The sequence below is a fragment of the Mandrillus leucophaeus genome, unplaced genomic scaffold (genome assembly GCF_000951045.1).
Source record: "Mandrillus leucophaeus isolate KB7577 unplaced genomic scaffold, Mleu.le_1.0 Scaffold266, whole genome shotgun sequence".
In the NCBI taxonomy this organism is placed as follows: Eukaryota; Metazoa; Chordata; class Mammalia; order Primates; family Cercopithecidae; genus Mandrillus; species Mandrillus leucophaeus.
In genome coordinates this window covers 465,394-492,512 of record NW_012102765.1, presented here as the reverse complement: position 1 = coordinate 492,512, position 27,119 = coordinate 465,394, and positions in this window count along the sequence as shown.

Here is a 27,119-nt window from a genome sequence, read left to right as displayed (position 1 = left end):
CGCAGCCTGAAGGAAGTCGTTGATCTCCGCCCCCTTCGCCAACGCCCGGCCAGGCGAGTAGGGGCGCGGCCTGAGCCCCTGCGGTGATTCCCCAGGTGCGGAATCAAAACAGATCCCGGAGCGCGCTATCCGCCGGGTTTGCAAGGAGCCGCCCAGGGCTGGAGATTCCGAGGCAAAGACCCGGAGACCCGCGGAGCTGCGGGCGCAGCTGGAGACTGCGGAGGCCCCAGCAGGGAGTGGGGGTTGGGGGTCCGCAGAGGCAGCTCCCTCCCCGACGCTGAGGGGCGCATGGTTCCCGCAGGCTGTGGAGAATCAAGGACCGGGCCCCGCATTCTTCACACGTTCCTGGGCCCCCTCTTGCCCCATCGTCCCTCTCCCAGGCAGCCCCACAGTGGGCGATTTTCCCGCACCCCGCACGAGTCCATCCCCATCGCGGACTAGGGGCCGGACCTAGGCTCCGCGCTACCCGACCCGAGTGTCCAGCGGCCCCACTGGGCGGTGGCGTCACGCGGACATGGGTGGGAACAGTCCCCGGACCCGCCGGGAGACCGTCGCGGGGAAAAGAGGCCGAGCTTGGGGCCGCCCCGGCAGGGGACGTGCGGCTGGGAAGAGCGGGCAGGTGGCACCCGAACCGCAGCCTGCTGAGCAAGGCGCCAACCGCCCGCCCAGTTTCCTGTCCTTGCAGTAAAACTGTAAAGGGAGACTTAGCTCGCCAGGAAACTCAGAGCTAAATTTTGCAATTTAATTTTAATTAAACACAAAATTATATTTGTTTTTTATATGTATATATATAGAGAGAGAGAGCGAGCGAGCAAGCATGATTCGGGAACTTTATTTTTTATATATATACACACACACATATATACGTATATATATACATTGTGTGTGTGTATCTATCTATCATCTATCTAGCTAGCTAGCTGATTTGGGAACAAATAGCTGCTTATCGTGTGGAATTTCTGAACATTCACAAAAGTTATTTAAAGAAAGTAAAGGCCGGGCATGGTGGCTCACGCCTGTAATCCCAGCACTTTGGGAGGCCGAGGCCGGTGGATTACTGAGGTCAGGAGTTCGAGACCAGCCTGGTCAACGTGGTAAAACACCTTCTTTACCAAACAAACAAACAAACATTAGCTAGGTGTGATGGTGCGCGCCTGTAATCCCAGGCTGAGGGAGGCTGAGGTAGGAGAATCCCTTGAACCTGAGAGGTGGAGGTTGCAGTGAGCTGAATGGGATCACACCACTGCACTCCAGCCTGGGTAACAGAGTGAGACCCTGTCTCAAATAATAATAATAATTTTAAAAAAGTAAAAATTCTGACATACTACTATACGTATGGGCAGCCACGTAAATACTTCCATGTATGGGCTTGACTTTTTTCCTAGTAATATTCAATGCATATATGGCTTATACTGTATATGATGGTTTGTAAATTGCTTTTTCATATACTACTAACGTATTTTATATCAATTAGACATCTACATCATTTTAATTTTTAAATTTATTTTTATTTTTCTTTGGTATTTAAAGCACTTTTATTTTTAAACTTTTTGTAAAAATACAGAATTTGAGTTATGAGGAATAGGTTCAGGAAATTGATTGTTCAACATGGTGACAGCTATTCATTAATAGTGATGAATTGTGTACTTGACATTGCTGAGAGTAGGTTTTGAAATGTTCTCACCGCACAAAAAAAATATAAGTATGTGAGGCTGGGTGTGGTGGCTCACGCCTGTAATCCCAGCAACTGTGGAAGGCTGAGGTGGGTAGATCACTTGAGGTCAGGAGTTCAAGACCAGCTGGCCAGCATGGTGAAACCCCATCTCTGCTAAAAATACAAATACTAGCCAGGCGTGGCTGTAATCCCAGCTACTCAGGAGGCTGAGGTGGGAGAATTGCTTGAACTTGCAAGGCAGAAGTTGCAGTGAGCCGAGATTGTGCCATTGCACTCCAGCCTGGGTGACAGAGCGAGACTCCATCTCAAAAAAAAAAAAAAAGAAAAAAATGTATAGTAATGCATACGTTAGATAGCTTTATTTAACCATTCCATAATGTATCAAAACGTGATGTTGTATATCATAATTATATTCAATTTGTCAATTAAAAAATAAACCTTTTGGCCGGGCGCGGTGGCTCAAGCCTGTAATCCCAGCACTTTGGGAGGCTGAGGTGGGTAGATCACTTGAGGTCAGGAGTTCAAGACCAGCTGGCCAGCATGGTGAAACCCCATCTCTGCTAAAAATACAAATACTAGCCAGGCGTGGCTGTAATCCCAGCTACTCAGGAGGCTGAGGTGGGAGAATTGCTTGAACTTGCAAGGCAGAAGTTGCAGTGAGCCGAGATTGTGCCATTGCACTCCAGCCTGGGTGACAGAGCGAGACTCCGTCTCAAAAAAAAAAAAAAATAAATAAAATAAACCTTTTATAAAGTTGCTAGTGTCTTGCTAATTCATGTTGATAAGTCTGAATTCCTATAGGTGCTTCTCTCCCCACTACCCCCAGCTTTACTGAGTAGTGGATGCACAAAAAACCTGCATGTAATTAATGTAGATGACGTGGTGAGTTTGAGTTTGGACGTATGTACTGTCCTGTCATTGTCACCACAATTTAAATAGAATTACTAAGTCTAAGTTTTCTGGTGAAATGATTTTTTTTCTTCCTCCTTCATTGAGTAGACTTGCCATTTTACTCTGATTTTCACTGTGTTCATGTACCATGTCCTTTTTTTTTTTTTTTTTTTTAAAGATGGAGTCTTGCTCTGTTGCCAGGCTGGAGTGCAATGGTGTGATCTTGGCTCACTGCAACCTCTGCCTCCCAGGTTCAAGCAATTCTCCCACCTCATCCTCCCGAGTAGCTGGGACTAGAGGTGTGTGCCACCATGCCCAGCTATTTTTGCATTTTTAGTAGAGATGGGGTTTTACTATGTTGGCCAGGATGGTCTTGATCTGTTGATCTCATGATCCACCCCATGGATTACAGGCGTGAGCCATTGAGCCTTGCCTCATGCCTTTTTTTAAAAGGCACCACAAAGGTTTTTTTTTTTTTTTTTTGTATAAGTCCTATTACTTATGAGAACATTCTGATCTAGCCAAACCATTGTATCTTGCCTAAATATGGCTTTTAATCTTTTTGTCTGTGTCCTTACCTGGGGTGCTTTCTTCATTCTTTTCTGCTATGAAAGCTCTCCCATTTTCTTCAAATTCTTCCATCCTATGTGAAGGTTTCCCCTTTTATAGTGGGCCTGAGTGGCTGGTGCTGCCTCTGAAACTAAAGCACTTAATCTCCTACTTGCACTTTTGATCCACACACATATATAGCTTTGTGATAACTTTGTTTTCTTGAATTAGTTACAGGTCTTGTTAATGTTTTCAACTTTTTCCAAGTGTGCGCGTGTCTGAGCTAACCTATATGTTCCTGGAGGAACATGCCATCATCTTTTGTAAGGAGGGTGATTATAGGTAAAGGTATATATAAATAGAGCTGAGACTCATTACTCAGGCGAATGGGGTCAAGGCCAGAAGGAATCTGTGCCAAGTCTGAGTGACAGCATTCATTCAAACACTTGTGTCACCTTCATGTTTACAGAAAACATTAGTGACATTAGGAATGTGTTGTGTATTCATCATGCAAACTCCAAGGTTCTGTTTTAATGAATGAATGGGTCATTCATTCATTATATTTGATTTTGGCTTATTGTGCGTTAACAAGTCCTTCTCTGTATTAAAAAATTGTTCTATTCAGTAAACTGTAATCTTTTCATAGTATTAGCAAACCTATTTTTTTCTCCTTTATTTTACATATTTGTGGAGTATGTGTGTTCATTACATGCATAGGATGTGTAATGATCAAGTTAAATATTTGGGATACCCATCACTGTATTAGTCTGTTCTCACACTGCTATAAAGAAATACCTGAGACTGAATAATTTATAAAGAAAAAAGGTTTAATTGACTCATAGTTTTGCAGGCTATATGGGATGCATGATGCTGGCATCTGCTGGGTTTTGGGGAGACCTCAGGAAACTTCTAATCATGGTAGAAGGCAAACGGGGAGCAGCACTACAAATAGAGAAGGGAAGAGAGAGAGAAAGAGAGAAGAGGGAGGTGATACACACTTTTAAACAACCAGGTCTCATGATAATTTACTCACTATCACAAGAATAGCAGCAAGAGAATGGTGCTAAGCCATCCTTAAGAAATCCACCCCCATGATTCAGTCACTTCCTGATATGGTTTGGTTGTGTCCCCACCCAAATCTCATCTTGAATTGTAACTCCCACAATTCCCATGTGTCATGAGAAGAACCCAGTGGGAGGTAATGGAATCATGGGGGCAGGTCTTTCCCATGCCGTTCTCGTGATAGTGAATAAGTCTCATGAGATCTGATGGTTTTAAAAATGGGGGTTTTCCTGCTCAAGTTCTCTTTTTGCCTGCCACCATCCATGTAAGACATGACTTGTTCCTCCTTACCTTCTGCCATGATTGTGAGGCGTCCCCAGCCACATGGAACTCTAAGTCCATTAAGCCTCTTTTTCTTCCCAGTCTTGAGTATGTCTTTATCAGCAGCATGAAAATGGACCAATATACCTCCCACCAGGCCTTACCTCCAACATTGGAGATTATATTTCAACATGAGATTTGGGTGGGGACATGGATCCAAACCATATCAATCACCTTGAGTGCTCATCATTTTAATGTGTTGGTAACATTTTAAGTCCTCTCTTCTAGTTACTTTGAAATATACATATAATATTATTTCTGAGTATAGTCACCCTAGTCTGCTATCAAACATTAAAACTTACTTCTTCTATCTGTCCATTTATACCCATTACTAACCTTTCTTCCTCCCCCATCACCTCTCACAACCTTCCTAGTCTCTGGTATCTATCATTCTATGTTACATATCCATAAGGTCAAGTTTCTTTTAGCTCCCATGAGTGAGAACATGTGGTATTTGTCTCTCTGTGCTTGGCTTATTTCACTTAATATCCTTCAGTTCCATCCATGTTGCTGCAAATGACATGATTTCATTCTTATGGCCAAGCAGGATTCCATTGTGTATAAGTACCACATTTTCTTTATCCATTCATCTGTGGATGGACACATTGGTGGCTTCCACATCTTTGCTGTTGAGACTAGTGCTATGATAAACATGTGAGTATGGGTATCCCTTCCATCTACTGATTTCTTTTCCTTTGGATTAATACCCAGTGGTGGGATTGTTGGACTGTATGATAGTTCTAATTTTAGCAAACATTTCTTTTATATTTACTTATATAATACTTACAACTCACAGGAAATTCAGGGCTACGTTTTAAATTTAATTTAAAAATCGATTTTCGTTTTTTTTTTTTTTTTTTTTGCATCCAGACATGTATTAGTCTGTTCTTGCACTATTATAAAGAAATACCTGAGACTGGGTAATTTATAAATAAAACCGTTTTAATTGGCTCACGGTTCTGCAGGTTGTACAGGAAGCATGGTGGCTTCTGCTTCTGGAGAGGCCACAGGAAACTTACAGTCATGGCAGAAAGTGAAGGGGAAGTCGCACATCTTACATGGCAGGAGAGTAGGGGGAGGTGTGATACATTTTTAAACAGCCAGATCTCGTTAACGAGTACCCACTCACTATCATGAGAACAGCACCAAGGGGATGGTCCTAAACAATTCAGGAGGGACCACCCCCATGATCCAATCACCTTTCACCAGGCCCCAACTGCAACACTGGGAATACAATTTGACATGAGATTGAGTGGGGACACAGAACCAGATCATATCAAGACCTTAACCTCAGTGGATGCCCATTCCAAATAAGTAGAGTCTGAGAAATGAGAGCTTAATTTTCCAACCCTGGCCCTAGGAAAAAGAGCCCAGCATGGGAATTCAGAACATCTGGCTTCTAGTAGTTGTGTCCTGCCATCATAGATCTGGGTGGCTTCTCCATTTCCACACTGAGAAGGTCTGATGATCGCCAAGCTGTCTTGCAGGTCTAAGAGTTTATGTGGAAATAGGTCATCAGGGCCCTTCCAGGAAGCAAGAACTCAAACAGCCTGGAGCCTCCTGGATTGCATGAGCTCAGTGTGAGGCTGACCTCGGGGCTTGTTACGCCCAAGTACATATCTTCATTTTGGGTTTTGTAACAGTGACCCAGCACGTAAAAACAACATTAGTGGTCTTAATGAAGTACCTTTATCTTGTTCTCCCGAGTCTATTCTAGTGCGCTGGAGGAAAAACAAAAGCTGCTGAAGCCAGTGTGTAGTTTAAAGACAATAATGAGTTCCTGCTGGTAACACTTTATGCACACACAGCCCAAGTGACTCCTGTAGAAGCAGGACAGAGAGAACCATTATCTGACAAAGTGGCACCCCCACCAAATGACTTTCCTACTGCCTTCTGCACAGCAGGGGCTGCCGTTCCCTCCCCTCCTCCCAAAGGCACTTCCGTGGTTGAAATGAAATAGAAGCAATTAAACAATAAATACGAATTACTGGCTCTTCGGGAGCTCCAGGGGTATTGATTCAAGTCCTACAAGAATAAATTGTCATCCTCTTTGACTTATCTGGGATTATATTTCACCACTAATTAAAGTTCATCCAGGGAGTGTTCCCTTGAATATAAAGAGCTCTTGGACTCTGGCTGCTTCGAGAAACAGTTGCTTTGCTGAAAGAAAAGGAGGACCTTTTGCAGCCGAAGCTATCTGGTGCTACAGGTCTCATGCACGTTGCATTTTGTGAGCAATGTTGTCAAAATTGAACATTGCCGCTTTATTTAGAGTTCCAAAAACCATTTGATCTAATAAAATGGACACAGTGTCCTTATAGCAAAGGGAATTTTCTTGGTTCACAATTGCTTGAGGTTGACTTCATTGCTGATAGAAAGCCAGCTGCTGAATATTTTTTTCATTAATGGTGTTACAGTCATATCTAAATGGAAACATACAATAAAGTCAGCTATAATTTGTGTTGATCATAGACTGTCTCATTATTTGGAGGACAGATTGCTTCAAAGAGCTGGGCTGAGATAGCATTGCCCTCAGTTTTGTGGTATTAGTGATCTTGCTTTGATGAATTTTAATACCATTTGGTTTAAATGCAAATGTTAAAATAAATAATTGCTTTGCTGTGAGCCGAAGTTGAGCAGGCTGAGAATATCTTACTATTTTTTTTTTTTTTGAGACAGAGTCTAGCTCTGTTGCCCAGGCTGGAGTGCAGTGGCCCGATCTCAGCTCACTGCAAGCTCCGCCTCCCGGGTTTGCGCCATTCTCCTGCCTCAGCTCCCGAGTAGCTGGGACTACAGGCGCCGCCACCTCGCCCGGCTAGTTTTTTGTATTTTTTAGTAGAGACGGGGTTTCACTGTGTTAGCCAGGATGGTCTCGATCTCCTGACCTCGTGATTCACCCGTCTCGGCCTCCCAAAGTGCTGGGATTACAGGCTTGAGCCACCGCGCCCGGCCGAGAATATCTTACTATTAAGCACATGGATAAGATGAATGTTTTAAAGGAAAAGCTTGATGTGTTATCAATTATATTATGTAGAAGAATTAACAGAAAAAAATGCTTGTAATAATTTCTTCTCCAATCATGCACTAAGAGGCCATCGTTAGCGTGACTTGGAAAGAATCCTGATCTCTTTTATGGACAGTGTTAACAGTGTTCTCACAATACAGTTTCTGAGGCAAAATGTTTGTGTGTGTGTGTATGTATGTATGTATGTTGTGTCTTTGTATATGTGTATGTTGTGTCTTTCTACCCAACACTATGCCATCTTCTAGGCAAATTTAATTTCTATTTCCCTACCACATCGCCTACCTACAGCCTACCTGTTTACACAGATGAGGCAGTGAGGCTCTTGGAGACTGCCCCACCACGGTCCTCCCTCTGGAGGGTGGAAAATGTACCAAACCACCATGGTGCACTAGCAAGACTCAGCGCTGGGCAAGTACACCTCTTCTCCATCCTATGCCCTGTTCAGCTTTGTTGCGTTATCTCCTGGTGTTCTCCTCATCTGGCCAGGGTCCCATTTGCTTTGCTGTATACCCCTGGAGCTCCTGAAGAGCCAGTAATTCATATTTATTGTTTAATTGCTTCTATTTCATTTCAACCACAGAAGCACCTTTGGGAGGAGGGGAGGCAACCTTAGCCCCTGCTGTGCAGAAGGCAGTAGGAAAATCATTTGGTGGGTGTGTTACTTTTTTGGATAATGGTCCTCTCTGTCCTGCTTCTATGGGAGTCACTTGGGCTGTGTGTGCATAAAGTGTTACCGGCAGGAACTAATAAAATCCTAAGCACCCCCAACCATCTGAATGGGCTCTTCTTGGTCAAGGGGATTCCAAAGTTAACCTGATAAAACTAATTCAGGCCATGATGGGAAGGGAGAATCAGGCCTGCTTCATTACACTCTCCTCCCTTTTGAAATTGAGGCCCAGCTGACCAGCATTAACATCAACACAGACCTTAAGACTCATAGACTTTTTAAATCTGATAAGAAACATTTACCATCTATTCTCTGAAGCCTGCTACCTGGAGGCTTCATCTGCATGATCAAACCCTGGTCTCCACAACCCCTTGTCATATCCCACACATTCCTTTCTGTTGATTCCAGGTCTTTAGATAATAGCTCTTTCAACCAATTGTCAGAAAATCTTTGATTCTGCCTGTGACCTGGAAGCCCGGCTTCCAGTTGTCCCGCCTTTTGAGACCAAACTGATGTGTATCTTACATGTATTGATTGATGTGTCATGTCTCCCTGAATATAGAAAACCAAGCTATGCCCCAACTGTCTTGGGCACATGTTCTCACAGTCTCCTGTGGGCTGTGTCATGGGCCATTGGTCACCCATATTTGGCTCAGAATAAATCTCTTCAAATATTTGACAGAGTTTGAATCTTCATCGACATATCTATGCCTTTCCATGTAAAGGCTTGCAAGATTTACCATCTGCTATATCAGGTACCTTGGGGCATCACCTCCCATCCCCAGGCCCGGCCTCTGAGTCCATCCCTGGTGGTGGCAAACAGTTTTTCCTGCTTTGTTCTGACAATACCTCACCTGAGGTGTCAACTATGGCCCTCGCTTCCTGCCTGGGGACCTTCCCCCAACATTGTGGTGCCGAAAGCACTCATATCTGTGCAACTGGCCTAGGGGAGCTCATGCCCCGGGGCCATGGTAAGTGGAGTTTATGGATAAGTACTTCTCCCTTTCACTTCTCAGGTGGGCGACTCTGTGACATGTCCTGAGCTGCTCCTCGGAAGCCTCCAGCAGGATGGAGCGTCAGGCAGTCACAGCTCGGGTTAATTCTCAACAGTCCTAGTTTTGGCCTTTCTTCTTGAATCTCCACTCCTACACCCCCAAGGTCACATCCCAAATAAACTGTATGTAGGTTTTGTCTTGAGCTTCACTTTTGGAGGAATGAAGGCACAGAAACTTGGAAAACCTGAGACTGGGAATATTGATTTTTGAAAAAAATGATCATGTTGGCCAATTTTCTTTTGGCCAAATTCCTTTCAGACAATTGTTTCCTGGCCAGAATAAGTGCTCCTAAATGTCTACCTCTTTTTCCTTTCTGGCCACAAACATGCATGCCTATTCCTGTCTCCACGTGTGTACACACACCCACACCCTAGCACTTCTACATGTGTGCACATACCTCCCATATGCACACATGCACCCACCTTTGCGTACATATGGCATGCACACACATACTCAGGACAACCCCGCACATTGACACACTCATACGCATGCACCCATGCATGATGACATGCACACACCCATACCCGAGGACACACATGTGCACACACACCCCTTGGGTTGCTCCCACCTTGACCCTTTCCCTAGGCATGCTGTGCAACTGCCCTAGGGGAGCTCATGCTCTGGGACCATAGGAAGTGGAGACTGTTCCCTGAGCATTTTGGTCCCTCTGACTTGGTCTCGGGGCTCTCTGAAGCTGCCTCTGGCGAGGTGTCCTGGTACCCTGATGACCCACCTTCATTCCTGCTGCAAGGAACAAAGCTTGAGTGCCCAGCCACAAAATAGGAAAAGCAAAATCTGGGGCTGGACCAGCACTGGTGAGCTTCACTCTGTGGAGAGGCACACCTGATCCCCAGGTTGCTGTGTCCTGAGTTGGGGTGCGCGGGACTTGTGCAATCCAACATAGGACTTCAGTGCTGGCTTTGTCATGACTACTGTCTACTCATGTGACTTCATCTCTACTTTCTGCTCGATGTTTTCATATGCTCCCTTGTCTCCTTCCTTTTACCTGCAGATCACCAGTCATGGGAGGTGGAAGGGTGGAGAATGAGCCCATTCTGGAAGAGAGACTGGAACCAATTATGAGTAGACAAGGCCATGGGAGTCTGCTGGAGTATGGTGGAACCAGAGGTAAGTCTTGGAAGATGAGTTAAAGCAAACAGGGGAGGAACATCTTAGGCATTGGCCACGGGGCATATGATAAGCAAAGGTACAGATAAATATTCACAGGAAAGTGATTAAAAACTCATCACAGTTGCTTAAACTGAGAGAAGAATAAAGCATATTATAGCCGCAGAAATTGCAGTGGAGTGTGTCCTAGAAGGAAGGATTCACATCTTCTTGGGTATGTGTCTGAGGCGTTATCACAGAGGGTGACAGTCTCACTCTACCCAGCCTAAAACTGTGCCAGACCTCAGAGAAAAAGTTCGTGAGAAAAGAGACCTCAGGAAGAATTATTCGCTCATTTCCAAATCCTTTCTCATTAAATCAGCTCTGCTGACAAATACTAGAGAAACAAATAAAGCCGTGCCCTGTGGTGGTGTCCCTCATGATGGCACACATTGGGTGTAATGTGACTAGCTGTTGCTCAGGCCGTTCTCCCAAGAGGTGGGCTGGAGTTTTGGAGAGTGGAGGGGACTAAGGTGACCAACGCCTCCTTGGCAGGACTGAACTTCAAGCAGGCTTCTCCTTGACTCTTGGTCCCTGACTTCCCTTTCTTACAGCATTTACTTTAGAAAACTTGTAAATTCTCTGTCTGCCCCTCTGAGCCTCTTGTCAGTTTTAAAACCCAGGAATGCTTTTCTCCAGGACCCAGGTGCCGTCCCTTTGACATATGATCGCTGTTATCTTTGGTTTCCTTGGGAGGATGAGAGTCTAACTTCTGTAGGTACCTTGCTCCAAGTTGTAAACTACCAGCTGTCATGAGGATAGGAGAGTTTCCTTTCCCTTACAGTAAAGGTGATTAGCAAACACAGATGGCCCAGGTCTTCCCCTTGTCCAACTCTTTATTACTATTATTTTTTTTGAGACAGAATCTCTGTCACCCAGGCTGGAGTGCAGTGGTGCCATCTTGGCTCACTGCAACATCTGCCTCCCAGGTTCAAGTGATTCTCCTGTCTCAGCCTCCTGAGTAGCTGGGACTACAGGCATGCACCACTACACCTGCACCTGGCAGATTTTTTTTTTGGAGACAGAGTCTCCGTCTGTTGCCCAGGCTGGAGTGCAATGGCATGATCTCAGCTCACTGCAACCTCTGCCTCCTGGGCTCAAATGATTCTCCTGCCTCAGCCTCCTGAGTAGCTGGGATTATAGGCACCCGCTACCACGCCTGGCTAATTTTTGTATTTTTAGTAGAGATGGAATTTTGCCATGTTGGCCAGGCTGGTTTTGATCTCCTGTTCTCAAGTTACCTGCCTGCCTTGGCCTCCCAAAACGCTGGGATTACAGGCATGAGCCACTGTGCCAGTCCCTCCTTGCCCAGCTCTTAAAAACTTTCCTGCCGTTTGTTTCAGCAGAGTTCAGTCTGGACTCATCTCTGGCCTCTCTCCCATACTGCAATAGCCTTGAATAAAGTCTTTCTTGTCTGTTTAACTTCGTCAGGTGCAATTTTTGCATTAAAGAGAAGGCAGCAGGTCACTGTATCACTAAGAAGTGGAGAGATGGTGGTGAGTCCCAATGTCCCCAGCATTTTTGTGACTCTTTTTCTATAGATCGGGCAGTTAAAATGGGGAGATCCTGGAAGTCTCAGCCAGCCACAGGAACAAAACACCGTTCTTATTAATGTTTAATCCCCAAAGGACAATGGCCTTTAGATGACACCAAATTGCAGCTGGGACCAAGACCCATTTAGATCTTGCAGCTACACTTGTACCCCATCTCCTGGGAGACCTGGGCTGGCTGCATAGACTTCCCCAGGCATTTCACCATGTTAGCATTTTATGTCGTCGGATGTTCTGAACTCCCTTCTGACTTTAGCCCCTCCTGACATTTCTCACTTATGTACTGGGTGAGGAAGCTTTTGGAGCTGAGCCTGGTGGGAACCTGGTTCCTGGTACTCACCAGCCAATCACAGGGCAGTGCTGTGGGAAGTTCACTCAAGAACAAGAAGTGTCAGATAATTCTGGCTTTGTTCTGAAACTGAAGTCAAAGATTCAACTCAACAGAGGCACTTAAATGGCTCTCCAATGAAATCATTACATTGTTTCCTGAGTTTCAATGGTCCTTCATGGTGTCACATACATAGCTTATTTAAAGTAAATCTTTTTCCCTCTGTGTGTAATAGCCTCTTAGCATCCTATTAAATACATTCCCCTTTCACTTCAAAAAATAGTTTCCACTGGTGCTTGAAATTAGCCTAGGATTTTTTTCGTTTGTCCTTCCAGTCTGTCGACATTACAGGTACCATCAGGCACTCTTACTGACGTTCATTTGAGAGGCATAAAGTCCAGACAAGATGGCACTGATTCCAAGATTTTGATACTTTTCCATTTCCTCAGGGCAAGAATGATTATGCTTTGAAAATACAGACATTTGTAGCTGATTATAGTATACGATGGAGATGCTGTTTCCTTGCAGCAAACATGACCTTCCTTCAATGTCTAGTTAGGTGACAGCTTCCACATGATGGCCTGGGGCTTCGATATTTCAGGATATTTCTCACGTTCTGGATCTTTTTTTCTGGTAGAGACTTGGAGAGCAAAATGGTGAAATGAGTAGGGGAATACGAAGATAGGACATTATAGAAAGCAACAAAAGCAGGACTTGTAGCATATTTATTAATTATTAATGAGGTGTTTTTATTTGAATCTCACAAATCAAATCAAAAGGGATACCTGTTGGAATGAAGTCTGGTTAGTTAAGTAGACAATTCTTGAAATAGGGTTCCATTCAAAGATGTTTGTTTTGTACACACATTTTATTATTTTTATTTATTATTTTTTATTGGAAACAGAGTAGCCCTCTTGTCACCCAGGCTGGAGTGCAGTGGTGCTATCTTGGCTCACTGCAGCCTCCGGCCCCTGGGTTCAAGTGATTCTTCTGGTTCAACTTCCTGAGTAGCTGGGATTACAGGAGGACGACACCACCCCTGGCTAAGTTTTGTATTTTTAGTAGAGACAGGGTTTCACCATTTGGCTAGGCTAGTCTTGAACCCCTGGCCTCAAATGGTCTGCCTGCTTTGGCCTCCCAAAGTGCTGGGATTACAGGCGTGAGCCACTCTGCCTGGCGAGTACAAACATTGTAACGTATCTAAAACTTTAAAAAATTAGTTCCAACATTTAAATTTCAGGGGCTATCATATAACATTTTGGGTTTCTGGCTTGGAATCAGACAATCTGATCATAGTAGTCCATGTTCCCAAATAGGAACAGCCACTGGATCAGGGTGGGGAGACGAAGGGGAGTCTCCCAGTGGATGTTTTTGTATCTCAGTTTCACCTGAAATGCTTGTTGGTTCATTCTCTCCCTCCCTCCCTGCCTCCTAGTGAACACCTGCTGTGAGCAAGCGGCAAGGCTTTACAGGAATGGGGAGGAGGTGAGTCCTGGCCGGACCGAGGGTGGAGGCTGTTTGTCATTCTGGGGAGGTGTCTTAGAACCCACATCAACAATTAGAGGCCACACCAGGCGGTGATGAAAGCAGAGAGAGCACTGGACAGAGAGTCAGACGGCATGGTTTCCTGCTGATGCTGCCATTTATCTATGGGTAGTTTCGGGCACATCATTTAATCATTCTGCATCGGATTCCTCATCTATAAGCAATGCTTATTGTAATTATCTCATTGGGTGGTTTTGTTTAAAAAGGTAATAATAACTAAGCCGACATGTACAGAACACTGACCACACTCAGGCTCCAGACTAAGCCCCTAGTGAGTGTGGACCAATTATTCCATGCAGCCGTCTCACGAGGCGGGGGTTTCTCTTCTCTCCCCTTTACAAGTGAGGAGAAGTAGCATCTGCCACCATGACTCTGGCGCTGTAGAGCCTGCCGCTTCTCACCCCCTCTCTAAGGACAGGGTCTGTTCAGGTATGTTAAGGTATTCTCCTGCTTGAGAGTTTGCCTGTCCTCATAAGGGGACTTCGTACATCTCTGGACCTCTCAGTTTTAAATTTATCTTATGACTTCTTTAAAAATAAATAAGTATTAAGTCCAGTGTTGTGCCTGTAGGTGCTAGGCCCATAGCTAGCGACATACACCACGGGAGATGAAGACACAGCTTCTGTTCATGTAGTTAGAGATGGACTGGGGAGGAGGGAGAGGGAACACATTAATCACCTAATTAAACAACGTGAAAAACTAGCACTTAACGCTGGTCCATGGAAGAATGGGGGATTTGGTCCAGCTGCAGTGGTCAGGGAGGGATTCCCCAGGGAAGTGACCACTGAGCTGGGTTCTGAAGGAAGAACAGGTCTCAGCCAGTTGGGGGGAAAAGGGAGGTACATTCTGTCAGAGGGAACAGGTGGCGCCGAGGCGCCTTGTCGAGGAAAGCAAAGCGCATTCCAGGGAGTAAAGGAGGCTGACTGGATGGGGGCGCCAGGGCCGGTGGGGCCAGGGTGATATTCACCCTGAAATATTTAGGGGCTATTTAGGATAAATATTTAGGGGCTAGACCTCTGGGACTTCTAATGCTGTGTGGAGCAGTTTGTCCTTATCCTAAGAGCAATTAGAAGTGACTGAAGTACTGAAATCAGAAGGTGGACATGCTTGAATTTGCATTCTGCTTCTCTGCAGAATGAGTTGGAGTAAGGACATCTGGATGGAGATGGTCACGTTGAATGGCTGCTGCTGTCATCCTCGTGAGAGGTGGTGGCAGCCAAGGGTGGAGGCAGTGGAAGTGGAAAAAAAATCCTTAGGGTCTAGAGATATTTAGGGGTTAAAATCAACAGGACTTGATGATGTGTTAGATATCAGGAACAGGGTGTGACAAGAGGGTGTCAAGAACGGCTGTGGAGTTTCTGGTCTTCAGGATTAGATGGAATGGATTGAATTGACACTGAGCTGGGAGGACCAGGCTTGGGGCTGGTGGACAGCAAGTGAAGCAGGATGATTTGGTTTCCAGATTTGTTGAATTTGAGGGGCCTTTGACATATCCAAATGGAAATGTCAAACAGAGAGTTGGATTATATGAGTTTAGTCGGGCAGAAGGCATCCTTTTTTAACTTGATATTTTGAAATAATTGTAGACTAATGAAAGTTGCAAAAATAGCACAAGGAGACCCTTCACCCAGCTGTCCCCAGTGCTGACATCTTATCTAATTATAGATCAGTACCCAAACCAGAAGGGCCATGTAGGGATATAATACTGCTACTAGACAACAGGTCATGTTCAGATTTCATTATTTATGTGCATTCATTTGTGTGTGTCCGTGTGTATTGTTCTATGTGATTTTGTCCCACATATAGATTCGTGGACCCTTCACCAAAATCAGTGTTCCATCAATACAAAGAAGCTCCCTCCTGCGACCCTCATATTCCTCCAACACCTGTCCCTGTCCCTCGGGCAACCAGTAGTCCCCTCCCTCTATGCTTTTATCATTTTTAGAATATTATATAAATGGAATTATATAGTATGTAACCCATTGCATACTGCCATGGACTTTTTTTTGTTTTTTTTTTTTTGCTAAGCATAGTGCCCTTGAGATCCATCTAGGCTGTTGTAAGTGTGTCAAAAGTTTCTCCTTTATCTCATTGAGGGATATTCTACTGCGTGGCTGTACCAGAGTTTGTTTACCCATTCGCCTATTGAAAGACATTTTAGTTTTCTTTTTTTTTTAAAAATTTCCATAGGTTATTGGGGAACAAACAGGTTGTGTTTGTTTATATGGGTAAATTCTTTAGTGGTGATTTGTGAGATTTTGGTGCACCCATCACCCAAGCAATATACACTGCACCCTATTTGTAATCTTTTATCCCTCACCCACTTCGCACCCTTTCCCTCTGAGTCTCCAAAGTCCATTGTATCCTTCTTATGCCTTTGCATTCTCATAGCTTAGCTCCCACTTATAAGTGAGAACACACGATGTTTGGTGTTCCATTCCTGAGTTCTTCACTTAGAATTATGGTCTCCAATCTCATCCAGGTCACTGTGAATGCCATTAATTCATTCCTTTCTATGACTGGGTAGTATTCCATCATATGTACATGTATATGACAGTTTCTTTATCCACTTGTTGATTGATGGGCATTTGAGTTGGTTCCACATTTTTGCAATTGTGAATTGTGCTGCTATAAACATGCTTGTTTAAGTATCTTTTTTGTATAATGACTTCTTTTCCTCTGGGTAGATCCCCAGTAGTGGTATTGCTGCATCAAATGGTATACCTTCTTTCAGTTCTTTAAAGGAATCTCCACACTGTTTTCCATAGTGGTTGTACTAGTTTACATTCCCACCAGCAGTGTAGAAGTGTTTTCTGTTCACTGCATCCATGCCAAAATCTAGTATTTTTTTATTTTTTGATTATGGCCATTCTTGCAGGAGTAAGGTGGCATTGCATTGTGGTTTTGATTTGCATTTCCCCGATCATTAGTGATGCTGAGCATTTTTTCATATGTTTGTTGGCCATTTGTGTATCTTCTTTTGAGACTTGTCTGTTCATGTCTTTAGCCCACTTTTTGATGGGATTTTTTTCTTACTGTTTTGTTTGAGTTTGTTGTAGAGTCTGCATATTAGTCCTTTGTCAGATGTATAGATTGTGAAGATTTTCCCCCACTCTGTGGGTTGTCTCTTTACTCTGTTGACTGTTCCTTTTTCTGTGCAAAACTCTTTAGTTTAATTAAGTTCCAGCTATTTATCTTTATTTTCATTGCATTTGTTTTTGGGTTCTTGGTCATGAAATCTTCACCTAAGCCAATGTCTAGAAGGGTTTTTCCAATGTTATCTTCTAGAATTTTTATAGTTTTGGGTCTTAGATTTAAGTCCTTAATCCATCTGGAGTTGATTTTTGTATAAGGTGAGAGATGAGGAATCTAGTTTCATTCTCCTGCATGTGGCTAGCCAATTATTCCATCACCATTTGCTGAAAAGGGTGTCCTTTGCCCACTTTACGTTTTTGTTTGCTTTGTCGAAGATCAGTTGGCTATAAGAATTTGGGTTTATTTCTGGGTTCTCTATTTTGTTCCATTGGTCTATGTGCCTATTTTTACCAGTACCATGGTCTTTTGGTGACTGTGGTCTTAACAGTATAGTTTGAAATCAGGTAATGCGATGCCTCCAGATTTGTTCTTGTTGCTTACTCTTGCTTTAGCTATGTGGGCTTTTTTTTGGTTCCATATGAGTTTTAGAATTGTTTTTTCTAATTCTATGAAGAATAATGGTGGTATTTTGATGGGAATTGCATTGAATTTGTAGGTTGCTTTTGGCAGTATGGTCATTTTCACGGTATTGATTCTACCCATCCATGAGCATGGGGTGTGTTTCCGTTTGCTTGTATCGTCTATGATTTCTTTCAGCAGTGTTTTATAGTTTTTCTTGTAGAGGTCTTTTACCTTCTTGGTTAGGTATATTTCTAAATGTTTTTTTTTTTGCAGGTATTCTAAAGGGGGTTGAGTTTTTGAGTTGATTCTTGGCTTGGTTGCTGTTGGTGTATAGAAAAGCTACTAATTTGTGTACGTTAATTTTGTATCTGGAAACTTTGCTGAATTCTTTTATCAGTTCTGGGAGTTTTCTGGAGGAGTCTTTAGGGTTTTCTAGGAAAACAGTCATATTGTCAGCAAGTAATGACAGTTTGATTTCCTCTTTCTGTTGTCATACAAAGATTTGGATGCCCTTTATTTCTTTCTCTTGTCTGATTGCTCTGGCTAGGACTTCCAGGACTATGTTGAAGAAGAGTGGTGAGAGTGGGCATCCTTGTCTTGTTCTACTTCTTAGAAGGAATGCTTTCAACTTTTCCCCATTCAGTATTATGTTGGCTGTGGGTTTGTCATAGATGGCTTTCAGTACATTAAGGTATGTCCTTTGTATGCTGATTTTGTTGAGAGTTTTAATCATAAAGCGATGCTGGATTTTGTCAAATGCTTTTTCTGCATCTATTGAGATCATGTGATTTTTGTTTTTAATTCTGTTTATGTGGTGTATCACATTTATTGACTTCTGTATGTTAAACCATCCCTGCATAGCTGATGTGAAACCCACTTGATCACGGTGAATTATGTTTTTGATATATTGTTGGATTTGGTTAGCTAGTATTTTGTTAAGGATTTTAGCATCTATGTTTATCAGATGTTTATCAGGTCTATGTTTATCAGCATCTATGTATATCATCTATATTGGTCTATAGATTTCTTTTTTTGGCTATGTCCTTTCCTGGTTTTGGTATTAGGGTGATACTGGCCTCATAGAATGATTTAGGGAGGGTTCTGTCTTTCTCTATCTTGTAGAACAGTGTAAATAGGTTTGGTACCAATTCTGCTTTGAATGTCTGGTAGAATTCTGTGGTGAATTGGTCTTGTCCTGGACTTTTTTTTGTTGGTAATTTTAAAATTACCATTTCAATCTTGCTGCTTGTTAGTGGTTTGTTCAGGGTATCTAATTCTTCCTGATTTAAACTACGAAGGTTGTACCTTTCCAGGAATTTATCCATCTCTTCTAGTTTTTCTTGTTTATGCCTGTAAAGGTGTTCATAGTAGCCTTGAATGATCTGTTGTATTTCTGTGATGTCAGTTGTAGTATCTCCCGTTTTGTTTCTTATTGAGCTTATTTGGATTTTCTCTCTTCTTTTCCTGGTTAATCTTGCTAAAGGTCTATCAATTTTATTTATCTTTTCAAAGAACCAGCTTTTTGTTTCATTTATCTTTTGTTGTTTGTGTATTTCAATTTCACTTAGTTCTGCTCTGATCTTGGTTATTTCCTTTCTTCTGCTGGGTTTGGGTTTTGTTTTTTCTTGTTTCTCTAGTTCCTTGAGATGTGACCTTAGATTGTCTGTTTCTGTTCTTTCAGACTTTTTGATGTAGGTGTTTAGGGCTATGAACACTCGTTTTAGCACTGCCTTTGCTGTATCCCAGAGGTTTTGATAGGTTGTGTCACTATTGTCATTCAGTTTGAAGAGTTGTTTAATTTCCATCTTGATTTCATTTTTGACCCAGTGATCATTCAGGAGCAGGTTATTTAATGTCTATGTATTTGGATGGTTTTGAAGGTTCCTTCTGGAGTTGATTTCCAGTTTTATTTCACTGTGGTCTCAGAGTGCTTGATATAATTTCAATTTTCTTAAATTTATTGAGGCTCATTTTGTGGCCTATCATATGGTCTATCTTGGAGAAAGTTCCTTGCGCCATTGAATAGAATGTAGATTCTGCAGTTGGATGGAATGTTCTGTATATATCTGTTAAGTCCATTTGTTCCAGGGTATAGTTTAAATCCATCATTTCTTTGTTGGCCTTCTGTCTTGATGACCTGTCTAATGCTGTCAGTGGAGTATTGAAGTTCCCCACTATTATTGTGTTGCTGTCTATCTCATTTCTTAGGTCTATTAGTAATTGCTTCAAAAATTTGGGAGCTCTGGTGTTAAGTGCATATATGTTTAGGATTGTGATATTTTCCTGTTGGACAAGGCCTTTTATCATTACATAACGTCTCTCTTTGTCTTTTTAAACTGCTGTTGCTTCAAAATTTGTTTTGTCTGATATAAGAATATCTACTTCTGCTCGCTTTTGGTGTCCATTGGTATGAAATATCTTTTTCCACCCCTTTACCTTAAGTTTACATGAGTCCTTATGTGTTAGGTTAGTCTCTTGAAGGCAGCAGATAGTTGGTTGGTGAGTTCTTATCCATTATACAATTCTGTGTCTTTTAAGTGGAGCATTTAGGCCATTTGCATTCAATGTTAGTATTGAGATGTGAGGTACCGTTGTATTCATCATGCTGTTTATTGCCTGTATACTTGTTTTTTCGTTTTTGTTTTTCAAATTGCATTTTTGTTTTATAGATCCTGTGAGATTTATGCTTTACAGAGGTTGTGTTTTGATGTGTTTCCAGGATTTGTTTCAATATTTAGAGCTCCTTTTAGCAGTTCTTGTAGTGGTTGCTTGGTAGTGGTGAATTCTCTCAGCATCTGTTCTTCTGAAAAAGACTGTATCTTTCCTTCATTTATGAAGCTTAGTTTTGCTGGATAAGAAATTTTTGGCTGATAATTGTTTTGTTTGAGGAGGCTGAAGATAGGATCCCACTCCCTTCTAGCTTGTAGGGTTTCTGCTGAGAAATCTGCTGTTATTCTGATAGGTTTTCCTTTATAGGTTACCTGGTGCTTCTGTCTCGCAGCTTTTAAGATTCTTCCCTTTGTCTTTTTAGATAACTTGATGACAATGTGCCTAGGCAATGATCTTTTTGTGATGAACTTCCCAGGTTTTTTTGTGCTTCTTGTATTTGGATGTCTAGGTCTTTAGCAAGGCTGGGGATGTTTTCCTTAATTATTGCCTCAAATATGTTTTCCAAACTTTTAGATTTCTCTTCTTTCTCAGGAATGCCAATTATTCTTAGGTTTGGTTGTTTAACATAATCTCAAACTTCTTGGAGGCTTTGTTCATATTTTCTTATTTTTTCTTTGTCTTTGTTGGACTGGGTTAATTCAAAGACCTTGTCTTTGAGCTCTGAATTTCTTTCTTCTACTTGTTTGATTCTATTGCTGAGACTTTGCAGAGCATTTTGCATTTCTATAAGGGTGTCCATTGTTTCTTGAAGTTTTGATTGTTTTTTATTTATGGTATGTATTTCATTGAATATTTCTCCCTTCACTTCTTGTATCATATTTTGAATTTCCTTACATTGGGCTTCACCATTCTCTGGTGCCTCCCTGATCAGGTTAATAACTAACCTGAATTCTTTTTCAGGTAAATTAGGGATTTCTTCTTGGTTTGCATTCATTGCTGATGAGCTACTGTGATTTTTGGGGACTGGTAAAGAACCTCCTTTTATCATATTACCAGGGTTGGCTTTCTAGTTTCTTCTCATTTGGGTAGGCCCTGTCAGAGGGAAGGTCTGGGGCTGAAGGCTGTTGTTCAGATTTTTTGTCCCATGGGGTATTCCCTTGATGTAGTACTCTTCCCCTTTTCCTTGGGATATGACTTCCTGAAAGCCAAGCTGTAGTGATTGTCATCTCTCTTCTGGATCTAGTCACCCAGCAAGTCTACCAGACTCTGAGCTGGTACTGGGGTTGTCTGCACAGAGTCCTGTGATGTGAACCATCTTGTGGTTCTCTCAGCTGTGGATACCAGCACCTGTTCTGGTGGAGGTAGCATGGAGGTGAAATGGACTCTGTGAGGTTTCTTAGCTTTGCTGGTTTAAGCATTATTTTTGTGTTGGTTGGCCTCCTGCCAGGAGGTGGCACTTTACAGAGAGCATCAGCTATGGTATTATGGGGAGGAACAGGAGGTGGGCAGGGCCCTAGAACTCCCGAGAGTATATGCCCTTGTCTTCAGTTACCAGGGTGGGTAGGGAGGGACCACTGGGTGGGGGCAGGGCTAGGCATGTCTGAGCTCAGACTCTCCTTTGGGTGGATCTTGCTGTGGCTGCTGTGGTAGATGGGGGTGACATTCCCAGGTCAACGGAGTTGTATTCCTAGGAGGATTATGGCTGCCTCTACTGCACGTTGTCAGGGAAGTGAGGGAGAGCCAGCAGTCACAGGCCTCCCCCAGCTCCCACAGAATCCAAAGGGCTGGTCTCACTCCCACTGTGCCCCCCACCAAGAGCACTGAGTCTGTTTCCAGACAGTGGGCGAGCAGGGCGGAGAACTTGCCCCAGGCTACCCACCTCCCAGCTGTGAAAGCAAGTATGGCTTGGCTTCTTCCCCTTCTTGTGGAGTCTGCATACCGGATTCACACCCTCCCCCAAGTTCTGTCCGGGACACTTCTTGATCAATTCAAACTGTTACAAGGTTCGGCTGGAGATTCCCTTCTCCCTGTGGCCTTTCCCTAGTGCCTCTGGCCAGCCTGCTGAAGGACCCCGGTGAGGCCAGGCAGAAATGGTTTGCTAGGGGACCCAGCAAGCTCACAGGGCTCTTGCTGATGCTTCCTCTACCGCTGTATTTTGCTCAGCTCTCTAAATTGACTCAGTTCCAGGTAAGGTCAGAATCTTCTCCTGTAATCTAGACCTTCAGTTTCTCCACTGGGGGTGTGTGTTTGGCAGCAGATGCCCTCCCTTTCCCACTTCCACAGTTTGGGCACTCACTGTATTTGGGAGTGTCTCCTGGGTCCTGCAGGAGCCATTCACTTCCTTCAGAGGGTCTGTGGGTCCTCTTGGGTTTCCTGATTTACTCCTGCAGTCATTCTGGAGCAAAAATTCACAGCGTGAGCCTCCACATGCTGCTCTGTCTATCCGAGTCAGAGCTGCAATCTGAGTCAGAGCATGGCAGTCCTGCCTCCCGTCTGCCATGCTCCCTCCATTTTAGGGTTTTGCTATTATAAGTAACACTGGCATGAACACTTCTGTACAAGTTTCTTCGTGTGAACATATTTTCACTTCTCTGGGATAAATGCCCAAGAATATGTTTTTTCGGTTATGTGATATGTGCATGTTTAGTTTTATAAGAAATGGCCCAACCATTTTCCAGAGTGGCTGTATGGTTTATGTGCCCACCAGCAATGAGGATGTTCCCAGTTTCTCTGCATCCTCATCAGCATTTGGAGTGGAATGGGTTCTCTGCTCCCACAGGATAGAAAAGGACTTTCCTCCCCTATTCCAAATGTCTAGAGATGGAGACTAGAGAGAAATGGATAGAAAGTGGACCTGCAATCACACAGTTAAAAAAACCTCAAATAATATTGAAATAAATGTTTTTGTACATAGACTTCTTTGTTGTTTATTTAGTTATCATAGTGGTTAGGTACAAGACTTCCGAGTACTACTTTTTACCTTCTCTGCACACTTTACTCCCATCTGTGGGCTACCCCTGCTTAGGGGCTTACCTTAATCTTGCTAGGGTGGTAGGAGAGTGTCAGGGAAGTTATGGCTACCTCTCCCTCCACCACTACTGCTACTGCCACTATTACCATTACTGCCACTACCACTACCATTGCTGCCACATACTATAATCACTAATACCATTTACTACCACCCCATAACAACTCTTACCACCACCATTACTATTATCATTACTCCTACCATTACTATCACTAGTACTACAACTGTTATTACCACCACTACCACTGTCACCACTGTTACCATCATCATTGCTGCTACCACCACCACTGCTGCCACTATGGCTGCCACTACTCCCACTACTACTACCATTACCTTTGCCACTACTACTACTACCGTTGTCACCATGATCACTCCTCACACCAGCACAACCACCATGAGTGTTTGCCGTGAGTCAGACATTCTGCTGCACATTTACAGTATCCGATCACACTTACTCCTCGTGGCAACTCTACAGTAAATGATCATTTCCAGGTTAAAGATGAGGAATCTGAGGTTTCAAGGATTTCTCTTGAGTTCAGCATCAAATCAGCACCACTGTTGGCTCCACTCTGAATTTTAAAATAATTTTTATTTTAGATTCAGGGGCACATGTGCTTGTTTGTTACATGGGTTCTGCATGCATAACGGTGGGGGTTGGGCTTCCAGTGTACTCCTCACCCAAATTTTGGACATTGTACTGAGTAGGTAACTTCAACACTCACTCCCCCTCACTCTCTCCCCCTCACTCTCTCCCGGCTCAGAGTCTATTTTCTCCGTCTTTATGTCCATGTGTACCTTTTGTTGAACTCCCACTTAGAGGTGAGAAACTTGTGATATTTGATTTTCTGTTTCTTTGATAGTTCACTTCTTACAATAATGGCCTCCAGCTCCATCTGTGTTGCTGCAAAGGACATGATTGTATTCTTTTTTTATGGCTGTGTAGTGTTTTATGGTGTATATATATTACGTTTTCTTTATCCAGTCAACCACTGATGGACACTTAGATTGGTTCCATGACTTTGCTTTTGTGAATAGTGCTGCAATAAACACACAGGTGCAGGTGTCTTTTTTATATAATGACTTCTTTTCCTTTGGGTTAATGCCCAGTAGTGGGATTGCTGGGTCAAATGGAAGTTCTATTAGTTCTTTGAGAAATCTCTATACTGTTTTCGTAGGGGTTGTACTGACTTACATTCTTGCCAACAGTGTATGAGTGTTCCCTTTTCTCTGCATCCATGCCAACATCTACTGTTTTCTGGCTTTAATAAAAACCATTCTGACGGATGTTAGGTGGTATTTCAGTGTGGTTTTGCTTTGCATCTCTCTGACAATCATCCCTGTTGACTTTGGTACCCAGTAGCTAACTTGCCGTCTTACTCCCTTGGCCAGTTTCCTTCAATCCTTAGCTTTAAACTCATCTCTTCCTCCCTTCACCCCCCATCCATCCTCTAGGACTGACAGAGCATCTCTCAGGTGCTAGGCTCTGTCAGTTCGCAATGAGCCTTAGTCTGGAGAAAGTCTCCTGGGGAAGAACCCAACAGGACAATGACCACAGTGACCGCAGTGAGGGTATAAGTAAGGGCGACACATGCAGCAGGCTCTACATCTCTGCTCACTGGTACTGCCTGTCCCGCCTTGCACTCTGGTCTTTTGAAGAAACCGATTTCTCTCAATAACTGAATTTTTAATTACCTTCTGGGATCCAGTTTTCCTTGTTGACTTCCTGTCCTTATCTCTCCCGTTGACTTGCTGATGGAACCGTCTCCTCGCTTTGGAGTCTGGAGCTAGAAGATGGAAATAAACCATATTAACTTTATGTGCTTGGAACATAAAGCATATTAACAAGTATCATTTTCATTTTATTTTTTAAAAAGTTGAGCCAAAATATTATTTAACATTTAAATAATTGCAAACATGTTTATTATAATTTACAGATGAGTTAGTTATATACACAAATATAATTTTGACTACAAAATCCCAACAAAATAGTTACATTTAAATCATTGGATGTATAGAAGCCAATTTAGAGGACTTCTAGTCCCCTAAGTTCACCACCCTTAAATTATATATATAAAAAAAGTGATCATTTTGATTTCAAGTGAAAGATGAGGAGGTGTTACCACATTTCATCATTCAAAAATGAAAATTTTATCTGTCTGTACAAAGCCATTCACAGGCAACATGGACACTTAAAGCACCATTGCAAGACTTCAAATGTGTAAAATGTTTAATTAAAACCTCCAAGGATTTTCTTTTTAAGATTTTGGGGGTTTAACTTCATTCTAACAATTAGAATTGTGGTGAAACTAACAGAAATTTTGCTTTTCTCCTTCAGTCTAATTTTAAAATAGTTCTTTCTGTCCTTCCCATCACCATTCACTTCTAAGGGACAGTGGTGTGTGGAAGAATTCTTAACCAAGTTTTTGCTCATTTTGTAGTGAGGTTGGAATCCCATGGTGATATGCTTTGCTGTGTGCCCTCCCAAATCTCATCGTTAGTTACAGCTCCCATAATCCCCACATGTCATGGGAGGGACCTCATGGGAGCTAATTGAATCATAAGGGCAGGGCTTTCCTGTGTTTTCCTGTGATAGTGAATAAGTCTCATGAGATCCTATGTTGTTTTATAAAGGGCAGTTCCCCTGCACACGCTCTCTTGCCTGCCACCATGTAAGACATGCTTTGCTCCTCCTTTGCCTTCCACCATGATTGTGAGGCCTCCCCAGCCATGTGGAACTGTGAGTTCATTAAACCTCTTTTTCTTTATAAATTACTCCATCTCTGGTATGTCTTTATAGCAGTGTGAGAATGGACTAATACACATGGGGAACAATTTTCCAAAATCCAATGAAAAATTTTCAAATATGCAGAGGTGCTAGATTTCAGAAACACAAAATACAACCTAAGTCTCTGAAAGAAAATAGTATGCTTTAGCATGTTTTAAAAGAAAGCCTATGCATCGTCGGAAAGCTTTTTTCAAGGCAAATGATGTGAGCTTTCCAACCCATGGTGCTGGAAAGTAGCCTGTTTCCAGGGTATGACAGCAGACTCTGTAAATGCATTCCCTGTCATTACCTAGGAAGGTCACAACACACCTAGAATAAAGACTCTGCAAAATCTGACCAACTCTCGTGTTGCTGCACTCTCCATGTGTTTCTGTATGGGTATGTAAACACTGGAGGCAGTTCTTAGGGCAAATTAGATAGAAATAAAATCATGACCAGGTAGATTACAAAGGTTACCTGAGGTGGTAACCTTGCAAGCAGTTAGGATGAAAAATCCATCCCCACACTGAAATAAGTTCAAAGTTAAGGTCATCTATTGTAACAAATATAGTTTGTAATGAATGAATGAAATTCTCCTGACTCCGTGTTCTAAGCTGACTTTTACAGAATCTCTGGACATTGCTCTTGGGTTGTGCTAATGACACTGATTCCCGTTGGCCCTTCCCCACCTCGGCCCTTCCCCACCTCCACCCACTCTTGTGTTGTGTGTTCCCCACCACTCTAGCCCTGTGGCTCCCACAGTGTCCTGGCTACAGCCATCCTTAGAATTTCTGTGTGAGTCCCAAGACAACCAATGCCTGGCCTTGCCTACGTGCCCCAGAAGCTTTGTTCTGTCCAGCTCTGCACGCTGCCTGATCTGGACATCGGGTGTCAGGAGACCCACTCTCCTACTCTGACCCAGCAGTGTGGGGAAGGAGAAATGCCGTTTATAATTAGATGGAAGAGACATGGCTCTTTTGATGCAGTTAGATTTCACAGCAGTAAGACATTTGAAATTATTTTCCTGTAGGGTTTTGGTTTGTTTTCAGTTAGACAGATTGAAAAATAATGAGGCAAGTGGGGATACTTTTAAGTTTTGCTGCCGTCTGGAGGGAATTAATTTGTCCCTTTGTAATTGAAGATTAGATCCAAAGATGATTTTTAGCTGGAGGCCTTCTTAAGGCATGTTGAAATCTTGGCGATCAAACATTTTAAGTGTTTTTTT